General features: G+C 56.6%; 5 non-coding genes across 5 annotated transcripts; all 5 read right to left on the bottom strand.

Moving 5' to 3' along the window:
- Window positions 1-1,829: 1,829 nt before the first annotated feature.
- On the bottom strand, window positions 1,830-1,922 carry LOC133086489 (small nucleolar RNA SNORD116). Its single transcript, XR_009700244.1, has one exon. It is a non-coding gene; the product is annotated as a small nucleolar RNA SNORD116 (small nucleolar RNA).
- Window positions 1,923-4,611: 2,689 nt separating this feature from the next.
- LOC133086491 (small nucleolar RNA SNORD116) lies at window positions 4,612-4,704 on the bottom strand. The gene has a single exon (XR_009700245.1). It is a non-coding gene; the product is annotated as a small nucleolar RNA SNORD116 (small nucleolar RNA).
- Window positions 4,705-7,393: 2,689 nt separating this feature from the next.
- LOC133086493 (small nucleolar RNA SNORD116) lies at window positions 7,394-7,486 on the bottom strand. The gene has a single exon (XR_009700247.1). It is a non-coding gene; the product is annotated as a small nucleolar RNA SNORD116 (small nucleolar RNA).
- Window positions 7,487-10,175: 2,689 nt separating this feature from the next.
- Window positions 10,176-10,268, bottom strand: LOC133086253 (small nucleolar RNA SNORD116). Its single transcript, XR_009700014.1, has one exon. It is a non-coding gene; the product is annotated as a small nucleolar RNA SNORD116 (small nucleolar RNA).
- Window positions 10,269-12,957: 2,689 nt separating this feature from the next.
- LOC133086494 (small nucleolar RNA SNORD116) lies at window positions 12,958-13,050 on the bottom strand. The gene has a single exon (XR_009700248.1). It is a non-coding gene; the product is annotated as a small nucleolar RNA SNORD116 (small nucleolar RNA).
- Between the last annotated feature and the right edge of the window lie 1,712 nt (window positions 13,051-14,762).

A 14,762-nucleotide genomic window follows, 5' to 3' on the forward strand; every position in this document is an offset into this window, starting at 1 on the left:
ACGAGACCTGCCTCCCGGCCGTGGGTGTCACATCTACGTGGACCTGGAGACCCTGCCACCTACAAGCACATCTGATGTGCCCTTGGGGTCACTCCCAGCGCTCCCAGAAGCAAGGGAACCTCCCATGGGGGGCCTGCCTCTGACCTGCAGTTGCCTACAGGCAAGATGCAGCCCGGCACTACTCAAGGGGCTAACGAACTTCGGCCCAATTGCCTCTTCTCGCCAACTAGACCATATCACTTTCCGTGACCCCGTGGGAATGCCCACAACGGGAAGTGTTGGGCTTCAGCAACCATGACACAGGTTGGGACCTGACAGCGGAAATTAGGCCACCTTCCCGGCCACGTATCAGCAAGCTTCCAACTGGCAGGTTTCGCGGCCCAGACCACTGAGGAAACGCTCAAACGCTTCACAGCCTCGTCCTAAGTGCCCTCCTGCTGCCTGCAGGGCGACTCAACCCTACTTGAAGCCACAGACATCATGCGAACACGGGGACACTGAACACCAGGGAAGACAGACCGCAAGCCTGTCTGCTTTGATGAGGCCCACGGCACCGCATGCATCCTGGCAATTCTCCACTGCCACAGCGACACTACCGAGGAACTCACAGTGATCAAAGGCACTGTCCCCGAGGACCACAGACAGACTTTCAATGGAAGACCTCTGCCATGCGAGGGGACTTGGAAGCCTGAAAGGGAAAGGTGGTTGGCCACGGCAGGGCACCTGGCAGGGCAACAGTGTCCCCATCTCTTCCCGGCCAATGGACTGCTCCGGATAAAGCTCTGGCTCTTCGAACGGCCTGCATGCCACATGGCCCGGCCGCGTCATGCCCTCCTGGAGAAACACTATCGCTTTGCACATTCCCAAAAGAAGGAACAAAACGACCAAAGGGCTTGTTCCCATAACTCACCTACCCCCAAGGAGGCTGGCACAAATGCCTCAGCATGTCCATCTTCTCTACGTCCCGCAAGACACCCGTGTGGAGTCACTCCTCCGGAAATGGGATCGCAACTCTACACAGGTTACCTACCTCACTACAACCTCATGAACTGCCAAAGCCATCCCCTCCATAGGCAACTGATGCCAGCCCTTCACGAACAAGACACATCCTCGGGAAGCTGAGGCCAGCGCCTGCAACACAATGATGACAGCCCATCCCACGACATTACATAGGACGTGTCCTCATGATACCTTAACTTTCTCTCCAGGCCCCCAGCCACCACACAGGCTTAAATGCTGCACTCGATTCTCAGCCCACTCCACGATGATCCACTTAGCACCAACAGTGTGCCGGCAGCTTCAGCAGAGGAGCTGAAAGGGGCAGCCCCGAGGCCTAGTCCATCGGCCCCCTTCTGCCATCGCTCAACTCCAGCCCACCCCCGCTCACTGCTCCAGCCCCACCGGGCACTCAGGAACCTCACCACACCACACACAACATCAGAGAGGGCCACAGGCCTGGCCTGAGGCTCCAGGCTCCAACCAGGGAAGCTTGCTCATTTTGGCTTCCAGAATCAACCTCCGAAGCGGCATGCACAAAGCGTGATCCTGCCCAAAACACAACTCTCCAAGCTGCAAGCTCACTGGGCCTCCACCAGCACATGCTCCGACTTTGAAGACTAGCAGGAGAGCCTGCCCTCTTGTATTCCCTCAGCGGTCTTTTAGCAGGGACCGGGGATTCATAGATGACCCAGCTTATGGGCAGACACGGTCGACCCTCACACAGGAGTCCCTCCAATGCTGGAGCCCTTAGTGGTGTTTGCATGCCTGTCAGCAGGGGACGTCGGCCCTCACTCCTAACTGTCCCATACCCCCGAGAGAGGAAACGTGCTGGACCTCAGTTTCGATGAGGAGACGGTAGAGCGTTCTCACTCATTTTGTTCAGATCTTCCAAGGAATGCATACAAGGGTGTCATCATCGATCCAAGCACATGCTGGGACGCTGCAGAACACAAACGGGCAGGCCGTGGGGCTCTGCAGAGGAGCCATGACCCGGAAGTACTCCAAAAGCCTGGGGAATCCACAGTCTTCAGGCCACTCGGCAAGACCAACAATCAATCCACTCTTGCAGCCACTGGGCCCATCTGATGAAAACCTAATATCCAATGGCACATTTTCGTATGGGTGAATGCCTACCGTCCTGAGTTATCCAGAGCCACGCTCAGCAATGTGCGCCCGCCCCACTTTTTCCAGTTCTCCTTAGGACATCCAGTCATCAGACAACGCGAAGGTCTTCTTGTCTTTGCCGACGGCCAGCCTTGCCCTGCAGCTGCACCTGAGAAGGGGACAGAAATCATGCAGGCTTCTGAATTGCACCACGGTTCAGAGAACATGATTCTTGCGAACACTTACCTTGCCGTGAGCCCAGAACCTGCTTTCCAAGTAACACTATCCATTACCGAAAACTGATTGCGTGTCTCACAGCATGACTGGAGGAAGTTAGGCACGTACATTGGTGGGTGTGTCAGACACTGTATCTGTGTATTCACGTGAGTGGGCGTGTGTGACTGTGACTGCGCACGAGGATGCGCTTGTGGGTTCCTGTGTGTGGCGCTGAATACGCGTCTTGGGCTCTGGGTGGCGCTGTGGCCCTCTGCAGACACCTCCAACAGTAAATGCCATAGATTATACACAGCACCCTGGTTGGACCCCCAACTGAAAGGAGAAAGACCCCTGTCAGCTTCAAGAGGCCGCATGCGAAGTTTAACCCCCAGGGGCTGCTGAAATGGGTCACAGACTCCCGCTCTCCCACAGCCACGCCTTCTGACCAAAGCACAAAGACTGGACGAGACCTGCCTCCCGGCCGTGGGTGTCACATCTACGTGGACCTGGAGACCCTGCCACCTACAAGCACATCTGATGTGCCCTTGGGGTCACTCCCAGCGCTCCCAGAAGCAAGGGAACCTCCCATGGGGGGCCTGCCTCTGACCTGCAGTTGCCTACAGGCAAGATGCAGCCCGGCACTACTCAAGGGGCTAACGAACTTCGGCCCAATTGCCTCTTCTCGCCAACTAGACCATATCACTTTCCGTGACCCCGTGGGAATGCCCACAACGGGAAGTGTTGGGCTTCAGCAACCATGACACAGGTTGGGACCTGACAGCGGAAATTAGGCCACCTTCCCGGCCACGTATCAGCAAGCTTCCAACTGGCAGGTTTCGCGGCCCAGACCACTGAGGAAACGCTCAAACGCTTCACAGCCTCGTCCTAAGTGCCCTCCTGCTGCCTGCAGGGCGACTCAACCCTACTTGAAGCCACAGACATCATGCGAACACGGGGACACTGAACACCAGGGAAGACAGACCGCAAGCCTGTCTGCTTTGATGAGGCCCACGGCACCGCATGCATCCTGGCAATTCTCCACTGCCACAGCGACACTACCGAGGAACTCACAGTGATCAAAGGCACTGTCCCCGAGGACCACAGACAGACTTTCAATGGAAAACCTCTGCCATGCGAGGGGACTTGGAAGCCTGAAAGGGAAAGGTGGTTGGCCACGGCAGGGCACCTGGCAGGGCAACAGTGTCCCCATCTCTTCCCAGCCAATGGACTGCTCCGGAAAAAGCTCTGGCTCTTCGAACGGCCTGCATGCCACATGGGCCGGCCGCGTCATGCCCTCCTGGAGAAACACTATCGCTTTGCACATTCCCAAAAGAAGGAACAAAACGACCAAAGGGCTTGTTCCCATAACTCACCTACCCCCAAGGAGGCTGGCACAAATGCCTCAGCATGTCCATCTTCTCTACGTCCCGCAAGACACCCGTGTGGAGTCACTCCTCCGGAAATGGGATCGCAACTCTACACAGGTTACCTACCTCACTACAACCTCATGAACTGCCAAAGCCATCCCCTCCATAGGCAACTGATGCCAGCCCTTCACGAACAAGACACATCCTCGGGAAGCTGAGGCCAGTGCCTGCAACACAATGATGACAGCCCATCCCACGACATTACATAGGACGTGTCCTCATGATACCTTAACTTTCTCTCCAGGCCCCCAGCCACCACACAGGCTTAAATGCTGCACTCGATTCTCAGCCCACTCCACGATGATCCACTTAGCACCAACAGTGTGCCGGCAGCTTCAGCAGAGGAGCTGAAAGGGGCAGCCCCGAGGCCTAGTCCATCGGCCCCCTTCTGCCATCGCTCAACTCCAGCCCACCCCCGCTCACTGCTCCAGCCCCACCGGGCACTCAGGAACCTCACCACACCACACACAACATCAGAGAGGGCCACAGGCCTGGCCTGAGGCTCCAGGCTCCAACCAGGGAAGCTTGCTCATTTTGGCTTCCAGAATCAACCTCCGAAGCGGCATGCACAAAGCGTGATCCTGCCCAAAACACAACTCTCCAAGCTGCAAGCTCACTGGGCCTCCACCAGCACATGCTCCGACTCTGAAGACTAGCAGGAGAGCCTGCCCTCTTGTATTCCCTCAGCGGTCTTTTAGCAGGGACCGGGGATTCATAGATGACCCAGCTTATGGGCAGACACGGTCGACCCTCACACAGGAGTCCCTCCAATGCTGGAGCCCTTAGTGGTGTTTGCATGCCTGTCAGCAGGGGACGTCGGCCCTCACTCCTAACTGTCCCATACCCCCGAGAGAGGAAACGTGCTGGACCTCAGTTTCGATGAGGAGACGGTAGAGCGTTCTCACTCATTTTGTTCAGATCTTCCAAGGAATGCATACAAGGGTGTCATCATCGATCCAAGCACATGCTGGGACGCTGCAGAACACAAACGGGCAGGCCGTGGGGCTCTGCAGAGGAGCCATGACCCGGAAGTACTCCAAAAGCCTGGGGAATCCACAGTCTTCAGGCCACTCGGCAAGACCAACAATCAATCCACTCTTGCAGCCACTGGGCCCATCTGATGAAAACCTAATATCCAATGGCACATTTTCGTATGGGTGAATGCCTACCGTCCTGAGTTATCCAGAGCCACGCTCAGCAATGTGCGCCCGCCCCACTTTTTCCAGTTCTCCTTAGGACATCCAGTCATCAGACAACGCGAAGGTCTTCTTGTCTTTGCCGACGGCCAGCCTTGCCCTGCAGCTGCACCTGAGAAGGGGACAGAAATCATGCAGGCTTCTGAATTGCACCACGGTTCAGAGAACATGATTCTTGCGAACACTTACCTTGCCGTGAGCCCAGAACCTGCTTTCCAAGTAACACTATCCATTACCGAAAACTGATTGCGTGTCTCACAGCATGACTGGAGGAAGTTAGGCACGTACATTAGTCGGTGTGTCAGACACTGTATCTGTGTATTCACGTGAGTGGGCGTGTGTGACTGTGACTGCGCACGAGGATGCGCTTGTGGGTTCCTGTGTGTGGCGCTGAATACGCGTCTTGGGCTCTGGGTGGCGCTGTGGCCCTCTGCAGACACCTCCAACAGTAAATGCCATAGATTATACACAGCACCCTGGTTGGACCCCCAACTGAAAGGAGAAAGACCCCTGTCAGCTTCAAGAGGCCGCATGCGAAGTTTAACCCCCAGGGGCTGCTGAAATGGGTCACAGACTCCCGCTCTCCCACAGCCACGCCTTCTGACCAAAGCACAAAGACTGGACGAGACCTGCCTCCCGGCCGTGGGTGTCACATCTACGTGGACCTGGAGACCCTGCCACCTACAAGCACATCTGATGTGCCCTTGGGGTCACTCCCAGCGCTCCCAGAAGCAAGGGAACCTCCCATGGGGGGCCTGCCTCTGACCTGCAGTTGCCTACAGGCAAGATGCAGCCCGGCACTACTCAAGGGGCTAACGAACTTCGGCCCAATTGCCTCTTCTCGCCAACTAGACCATATCACTTTCCGTGACCCCGTGGGAATGCCCACAACGGGAAGTGTTGGGCTTCAGCAACCATGACACAGGTTGGGACCTGACAGCGGAAATTAGGCCACCTTCCCGGCCACGTATCAGCAAGCTTCCAACTGGCAGGTTTCGCGGCCCAGACCACTGAGGAAACGCTCAAACGCTTCACAGCCTCGTCCTAAGTGCCCTCCTGCTGCCTGCAGGGCGACTCAACCCTACTTGAAGCCACAGACATCATGCGAACACGGGGACACTGAACACCAGGGAAGACAGACCGCAAGCCTGTCTGCTTTGATGAGGCCCACGGCACCGCATGCATCCTGGCAATTCTCCACTGCCACAGCGACACTACCGAGGAACTCACAGTGATCAAAGGCACTGTCCCCGAGGACCACAGACAGACTTTCAATGGAAAACCTCTGCCATGTGAGGGGACTTGGAAGCCTGAAAGGGAAAGGTGGTTGGCCACGGCAGGGCACCTGGCAGGGCAACAGTGTCCCCATCTCTTCCCGGCCAATGGACTGCTCCGGATAAAGCTCTGGCTCTTCGAACGGCCTGCATGCCACATGGGCCGGCCGCGTCATGCCCTCCTGGAGAAACACTATCGCTTTGCACATTCCCAAAAGAAGGAACAAAACGACCAAAGGGCTTGTTCCCATAACTCACCTACCCCCAAGGAGGCCGGCACAGATGCCTCAGCATGTCCATCTTCTCTACGTCCCGCAAGACACCCGTGTGGAGTCACTCCTCCGGAAATGGGATTGCAACTCTACACAGGTTACCTACCTCACTACAACCTCATGAACTGCCGAAGCCATCCCCTCCATAGGCAACTGATGCCAGCCCTTCACGAACAAGACACATCCTCGGGAAGCTGAGGCCAGCGCCTGCAACACAATGATGACAGCCCATCCCACGACATTACATAGGACGTGTCCTCATGATACCTTAACTTTCTCTCCAGGCCCCCAGCCACCACACAGGCTTAAATGCTGCACTCGATTCTCAGCCCACTCCACGATGATCCACTTAGCACCAACAGTGTGCCGGCAGCTTCAGCAGAGGAGCTGAAAGGGGCAGCCCCGAGGCCTAGTCCATCGGCCCCCTTCTGCCATCGCTCAACTCCAGCCCACCCCCGCTCACTGCTCCAGCCCCACCGGGCACTCAGGAACCTCACCACACCACACACAACATCAGAGAGGGCCACAGGCCTGGCCTGAGGCTCCAGGCTCCAACCAGGGAAGCTTGCTCATTTTGGCTTCCAGAATCAACCTCCGAAGCGGCATGCACAAAGCGTGATCCTGCCCAAAACACAACTCTCCAAGCTGCAAGCTCACTGGGCCTCCACCAGCACATGCTCTGACTCTGAAGACTAGCAGGAGAGCCTGCCCTCTTGTATTCCCTCAGCGGTCTTTTAGCAGGGACCGGGGATTCATAGATGACCCAGCTTATGGGCAGACACGGTCGACCCTCACACAGGAGTCCCTCCAATTCTGGAGCCCTTAGTGGTGTTTGCATGCCTGTCAGCAGGGGACGTCGGCCCTCACTCCTAACTGTCCCATACCCCCGAGAGAGGAAACGTGCTGGACCTCAGTTTCGATGAGGAGACGGTAGAGCGTTCTCACTCATTTTGTTCAGATCTTCCAAGGAATGCATACAAGGGTGTCATCATCGATCCAAGCACATGCTGGGACGCTGCAGAACACAAACGGGCAGGCCGTGGGGCTCTGCAGAGGAGCCATGACCCGGAAGTACTCCAAAAGCCTGGGGAATCCACAGTCTTCAGGCCACTCGGCAAGACCAACAATCAATCCACTCTTGCAGCCACTGGGCCCATCTGATGAAAACCTAATATCCAATGGCACATTTTCGTATGGGTGAATGCCTACCGTCCTGAGTTATCCAGAGCCACGCTCAGCAATGTGCGCCCGCCCCACTTTTTCCAGTTCTCCTTAGGACATCCAGTCATCAGACAACGCGAAGGTCTTCTTGTCTTTGCCGACGGCCAGCCTTGCCCTGCAGCTGCACCTGAGAAGGGGACAGAAATCATGCAGGCTTCTGAATTGCACCACGGTTCAGAGAACATGATTCTTGCGAACACTTACCTTGCCGTGAGCCCAGAACCTGCTTTCCAAGTAACACTATCCATTACCGAAAACTGATTGCGTGTCTCACAGCATGACTGGAGGAAGTTAGGCACGTACATTGGTCGGTGTGTCAGACACTGTATCTGTGTATTCACGTGAGTGGGCGTGTGTGACTGTGACTGCGCACGAGGATGCGCTTGTGGGTTCCTGTGTGTGGCGCTGAATACGCGTCTTGGGCTCTGGGTGTCACTGTGGCCCTCTGCAGACACCTCCAACAGTAAACGCCATAGTTTATACACAGCACCCTGGTTGGACCCCCAACTGAAAGGAGAAAGACCCCTGTCAGCTTCAAGAGGCCGCATGCGAAGTTTAACCCCCAGGGGCTGCTGAAATGGGTCACAGACTCCCGCTCTCCCACAGCCACGCCTTCTGACCAAAGCACAAAGACTGGACGAGACCTGCCTCCCGGCCGTGGGTGTCACATCTACGTGGACCTGGAGACCCTGCCACCTACAAGCACATCTGATGTGCCCTTGGGGTCACTCCCAGCGCTCCCAGAAGCAAGGGAACCTCCCATGGGGGGCCTGCCTCCGACCTGCAGTTGCCTACAGGCAAGATGCAGCCCGGCACTACTCAAGGGGCTAACGAACTTCGGCCCAATTGCCTCTTCTCGCCAACTAGACCATATCACTTTCCGTGACCCCGTGGGAATGCCCACAACGGGAAGTGTTGGGCTTCAGCAACCATGACACAGGTTGGGACCTGACAGCGGAAGTTAGGCCACCTTCCCGGCCACGTATCAGCAAGCTTCCAACTGGCAGGTTTCGCGGCCCAGACCACTGAGGAAACGCTCAAACGCTTCACAGCCTCGTCCTAAGTGCCCTCCTGCTGCCTGCAGGGCGACTCAACCCTACTTGAAGCCACAGACATCATGCGAACACGGGGACACTGAACACCAGGGAAGACAGACCGCAAGCCTGTCTGCTTTGATGAGGCCCACGGCACCGCATGCATCCTGGCAATTCTCCACTGCCACAGCGACACTACCGAGGAACTCACAGTGATCAAAGGCACTGTCCCCGAGGACCACAGACAGACTTTCAATGGAAAACCTCTGCCATGTGAGGGGACTTGGAAGCCTGAAAGGGAAAGGTGGTTGGCCACGGCAGGGCACCTGGCAGGGCAACAGTGTCCCCATCTCTTCCCGGCCAATGGACTGCTCCGGATAAAGCTCTGGCTCTTCGAACGGCCTGCATGCCACATGGCCCGGCCGCGTCATGCCCTCCTGGAGAAACACTATCGCTTTGCACATTCCCAAAAGAAGGAACAAAACGACCAAAGGGCTTGTTCCCATAACTCACCTACCCCCAAGGAGGCCGGCACAAATGCCTCAGCATGTCCATCTTCTCTACGTCCCGCAAGACACCCGTGTGGAGTCACTCCTCCGGAAATGGGATCGCAACTCTACACAGGTTACCTACCTCACTACAACCTCATGAACTGCCAAAGCCATCCCCTCCATAGGCAACTGATGCCAGCCCTTCACGAACAAGACACATCCTCGGGAAGCTGAGGCCAGCGCCTGCAACACAATGATGACAGCCCATCCCACGACATTACATAGGACGTGTCCTCATGATACCTTAACTTTCTCTCCAGGCCCCCAGCCACCACACAGGCTTAAATGCTGCACTCGATTCTCAGCCCACTCCACGATGATCCACTTAGCACCAACAGTGTGCCGGCAGCTTCAGCAGAGGAGCTGAAAGGGGCAGCCCCGAGGCCTAGTCCATCGGCCCCCTTCTGCCATCGCTCAACTCCAGCCCACCCCTGCTCACTGCTCCAGCCCCACCGGGCACTCAGGAACCTCACCACACCACACACAACATCAGAGAGGGCCACAGGCCTGGCCTGAGGCTCCAGGCTCCAACCAGGGAAGCTTGCTCATTTTGGCTTCCAGAATCAACCTCCGAAGCGGCATGCACAAAGCGTGATCCTGCCCAAAACACACCTCTCCAAGCTGCAAGCTCACTGGGCCTCCACCAGCACATGCGCCGACTCTGAAGACTAGCAGGAGAGCCTGCCCTCTTGTATTCCCTCAGCGGTCTTTTAGCAGGGACCGGGGATTCATAGATGACCCAGCTTATGGGCAGACACGGTCGACCCTCACACAGGAGTCCCTCCAATGCTGGAGCCCTTAGTGGTGTTTGCATGCCTGTCAGCAGGGGACGTCGGCCCTCACTCCTAACTGTCCCATACCCCCGAGAGAGGAAACGTGCTGGACCTCAGTTTCGATGAGGAGACGGTAGAGCGTTCTCACTCATTTTGTTCAGATTTTCCAAGGAATGCATACAAGGGTGTCATCATCGATCCAAGCACATGCTGGGACGCTGCAGAACACAAACGGGCAGGCCGTGGGGCTCTGCAGAGGAGCCATGACCCGGAAGTACTCCAAAAGCCTGGGGAATCCACAGTCTTCAGGCCACTCAGCAAGACCAACAATCAATCCACTCTTGCAGCCACTGGGCCCATCTGATGAAAACCTAATATCCAATGGCACATTTTCGTATGGGTGAATGCCTACCGTCCTGAGTTATCCAGAGCCACGCTCAGCAATGTGCGCCCGCCCCACTTTTTCCAGTTCTCCTTAGGACATCCAGTCATCAGACAACGCGAAGGTCTTCTTGTCTTTGCCGACGGCCAGCCTTGCCCTGCAGCTGCACCTGAGAAGGGGACAGAAATCATGCAGGCTTCTGAATTGCACCACGGTTCAGAGAACATGATTCTTGCGAACACTTACCTTGCCGTGAGCCCAGAACCTGCTTTCCAAGTAACACTATCCATTACCGAAAACTGATTGCGTGTCTCACAGCATGACTGGAGGAAGTTAGGCACGTACATTGGTCGGTGTGTCAGACACTGTATCTGTGTATTCACGTGAGTGGGCGTGTGTGACTGTGACTGCGCACGACGATGCGCTTGTGGGTTCCTGTGTGTGGCGCTGAATACGCGTCTTGGTCTCTGGGTGTCGCTGTGGCCCTCTGCAGACACCTCCAACAGTAAATGCCATAGATTATACACAGCACCCTGGTTGGACCCCCAACTGAAAGGAGAAAGACCCCTGTCAGCTTCAAGAGGCCGCATGCGAAGTTTAACCCCCAGGGGCTGCTGAAATGGGTCACAGACTCCCGCTCTCCCACAGCCACGCCTTCTGACCAAAGCACAAAGACTGGACGAGACCTGCCTCCCGGCCGTGGGTGTCACATCTACGTGGACCTGGAGACCCTGCCACCTACAAGCACATCTGATGTGCCCTTGGGGTCACTCCCAGCGCTCCCAGAAGCAAGGGAACCTCCCATGGGGGGCCTGCCTCCGACCTGCAGTTGCCTACAGGCAAGATGCAGCCCGGCACTACTCAAGGGGCTAACGAACTTCGGCCCAATTGCCTCTTCTCGCCAACTAGACCATATCACTTTCCGTGACCCCGTGGGAATGCCCACAACGGGAAGTGTTGGGCTTCAGCAACCATGACACAGGTTGGGACCTGACAGCGGAAATTAGGCCACCTTCCCGGCCACGTATCAGCAAGCTTCCAACTGGCAGGTTTCGCGGCCCAGACCACTGAGGAAACGCTCAAACGCTTCACAGCCTCGTCCTAAGTGCCCTCCTGCTGCCTGCAGGGCGACTCAACCCTACTTGAAGCCACAGACATCATGCGAACACGGGGACACTGAACACCAGGGAAGACAGACCGCAAGCCTGTCTGCTTTGATGAGGCCCACGGCACCGCATGCATCCTGGCAATTCTCCACTGCCACAGCGACACTACCGAGGAACTCACAGTGATCAAAGGCACTGTCCCCGAGGACCACAGACAGACTTTCAATGGAAAACCTCTGCCATGCGAGGGGACTTGGAAGCCTGAAAGGGAAAGGTGGTTGGCCACGGCAGGGCACCTGGCAGGGCAACAGTGTCCCCATCTCTTCCCGGCCAATGGACTGCTCCGGATAAAGCTCTGGCTCTTCGAACGGCCTGCATGCCACATGGGCCGGCCGCGTCATGCCCTCCTGGAGAAACACTATCGCTTTGCACATTCCCAAAAGAAGGAACAAAACGACCAAAGGGCTTGTTCCCATAACTCACCTACCCCCAAGGAGGCTGGCACAAATGCCTCAGCATGTCCATCTTCTCTACGTCCCGCAAGACACCCGTGTGGAGTCACTCCTCCGGAAATGGGATCGCAACTCTACACAGGTTACCTACCTCACTACAACCTCATGAACTGCCAAAGCCATCCCCTCCATAGGCAACTGATGCCAGCCCTTCACGAACAAGACACATCCTCGGGAAGCTGAGGCCAGCGCCTGCAACACAATGATGACAGCCCATCCCACGACATTACATAGGACGTGTCCTCATGATACCTTAACTTTCTCTCCAGGCCCCCAGCCACCACACAGGCTTAAATGCTGCACTCGATTCTCAGCCCACTCCACGATGATCCACTTAGCACCAACAGTGTGCCGGCAGCTTCAGCAGAGGAGCTGAAAGGGGCAGCCCCGAGGCCTAGTCCATCGGCCCCCTTCTGCCATCGCTCAACTCCAGCCCAACCCCGCTCACTGCTCCAGCCCCACCGGGCACTCAGGAACCTCACCACACCACACACAACATCAGAGAGGGCCACAGGCCTGGCCTGAGGCTCCAGGCTCCAACCAGGGAAGCTTGCTCATTTTGGCTTCCAGAATCAACCTCCGAAGCGGCATGCACAAAGCGTGATCCTGCCCAAAACACACCTCTCCAAGCTGCAAGCTCACTGGGCCTCCACCAGCACATGCTCCGACTCTGAAGACTAGCAGGAGAGCCTGCCCTCTTGTATTCCCTCAGCGGTCTTTTAGCAGGGACCGGGGATTCATAGATGACCCAGCTTATGGGCAGACACGGTCGACCCTCACACAGGAGTCCCTCCAATGCTGGAGCCCTTAGTGGTGTTTGCATGCCTGTCAGCAGGGGACGTCGGCCCTCACTCCTAACTGTCCCATACCCCCGAGAGAGGAAACGTGCTGGACCTCAGTTTCGATGAGGAGACGGTAGAGCGTTCTCACTCATTTTGTTCAGATCTTCCAAGGAATGCATACAAGGGTGTCATCATCGATCCAAGCACATGCTGGGACGCTGCAGAACACAAACGGGCAGGCCGTGGGGCTCTGCAGAGGAGCCATGACCCGGAAGTACTCCAAAAGCCTGGGGAATCCACAGTCTTCAGGCCACTCGGCAAGACCAACAATCAATCCACTCTTGCAGCCACTGGGCCCATCTGATGAAAACCTAATATCCAATGGCACATTTTCGTATGGGTGAATGCCTACCGTCCTGAGTTATCCAGAGCCACGCTCAGCAATGTGCGCCCGCCCCACTTTTTCCAGTTCTCCTTAGGACATCCAGTCATCAGACAACGCGAAGGTCTTCTTGTCTTTGCCGACGGCCAGCCTTACCCTGCAGCTGCACCTGAGAAGGGGACAGAAATCATGCAGGCTTCTGAATTGCACCACGGTTCAGAGAACATGATTCTTGCGAACACTTACCTTGCCGTGAGCCCAGAACCTGCTTTCCAAGTAACACTATCCATTACCGAAAACTGATTGCGTGTCTCACAGCATGACTGGAGGAAGTTAGGCACGTACATTGGTCGGTGTGTCAGACACTGTATCTGTGTATTCACGTGAGTGGGCGTGTGTGACTGTGACTGCGCACGAGGATGCGCTTGTGGGTTCCTGTGTGTGGCGCTGAATACGCGTCTTGGGCTCTGGGTGTCGCTGTGGCCCTCTGCAGACACCTCCAACAGTAAATGCCATAGTTTATACACAGCACCCTGGTTGGACCCCCAACTGAAAGGAGAAAGACCCCTGTCAGCTTCAAGAGGCCGCATGCGAAGTTTAACCCCCAGGGGCTGCTGAAATGGGTCACAGACTCCCGCTCTCCCACAGCCACGCCTTCTGACCAAAGCACAAAGACTGGACGAGACCTGCCTCCCGGCCGTGGGTGTCACATCTACGTGGACATGGAGACCCTGCCACCTACAAGCACATCTGATGTGCCCTTGGGATCACTCCCAGCGCTCCCAGAAGCAAGGGAACCTCCCATGGGGGGCCTGCCTCCGACCTGCAGTTGCCTACAGGCAAGATGCAGCCCGGCACTACTCAAGGGGCTAACGAACTTCGGCCCAATTGCCTCTTCTCGCCAACTAGACCATATCACTCTCCGTGACCCCGTGGGAATGCCCACAACGGGAAGTGTTGGGCTTCAGCAACCATGACACAGGTTGGGACCTGACAGCGGAAGTTAGGCCACCTTCCCGGCCACGTATCAGCAAGCTTCCAACTGGCAGGTTTTGCGGCCCAGACCACTGAGGAAACGCTCAAACGCTTCACAGCCTCGTCCTAAGTGCCCTCCTGCTGCCTGCAGGGCGACTCAACCCTACTTGAAGCCACAGACATCATGCGAACACGGGGACACTGAACACCAGGGAAGACAGACCGCAAGCCTGTCTGCTTTGATGAGGCCCACGGCACCGCATGCATCCTGGCAATTCTCCACTGCCACAGCGACACTACCGAGGAACTCACAGTGATCAAAGGCACTGTCCCCGAGGACCACAGACAGACTTTCAATGGAAAACCTCTGCCATGCGAGGGGACTTGGAAGCCTGAAAGGGAAAGGTGGTTGGCCACGGCAGGGCACCTGGCAGGGCAACAGTGTCCCCATCTCTTCCCGGCCAATGCACTGCTCCGGATAAAGCTCTGGCTCTTCGAACGGCCTGCATGCCACATGGGCCGGCCGCGTCATGCCCTCCTGGAGAAACACTATCGC

This window comes from Eubalaena glacialis, chromosome 2 (assembly GCF_028564815.1).
Source record: "Eubalaena glacialis isolate mEubGla1 chromosome 2, mEubGla1.1.hap2.+ XY, whole genome shotgun sequence".
NCBI lineage: Eukaryota > Metazoa > Chordata > Mammalia > Artiodactyla > Balaenidae > Eubalaena > Eubalaena glacialis.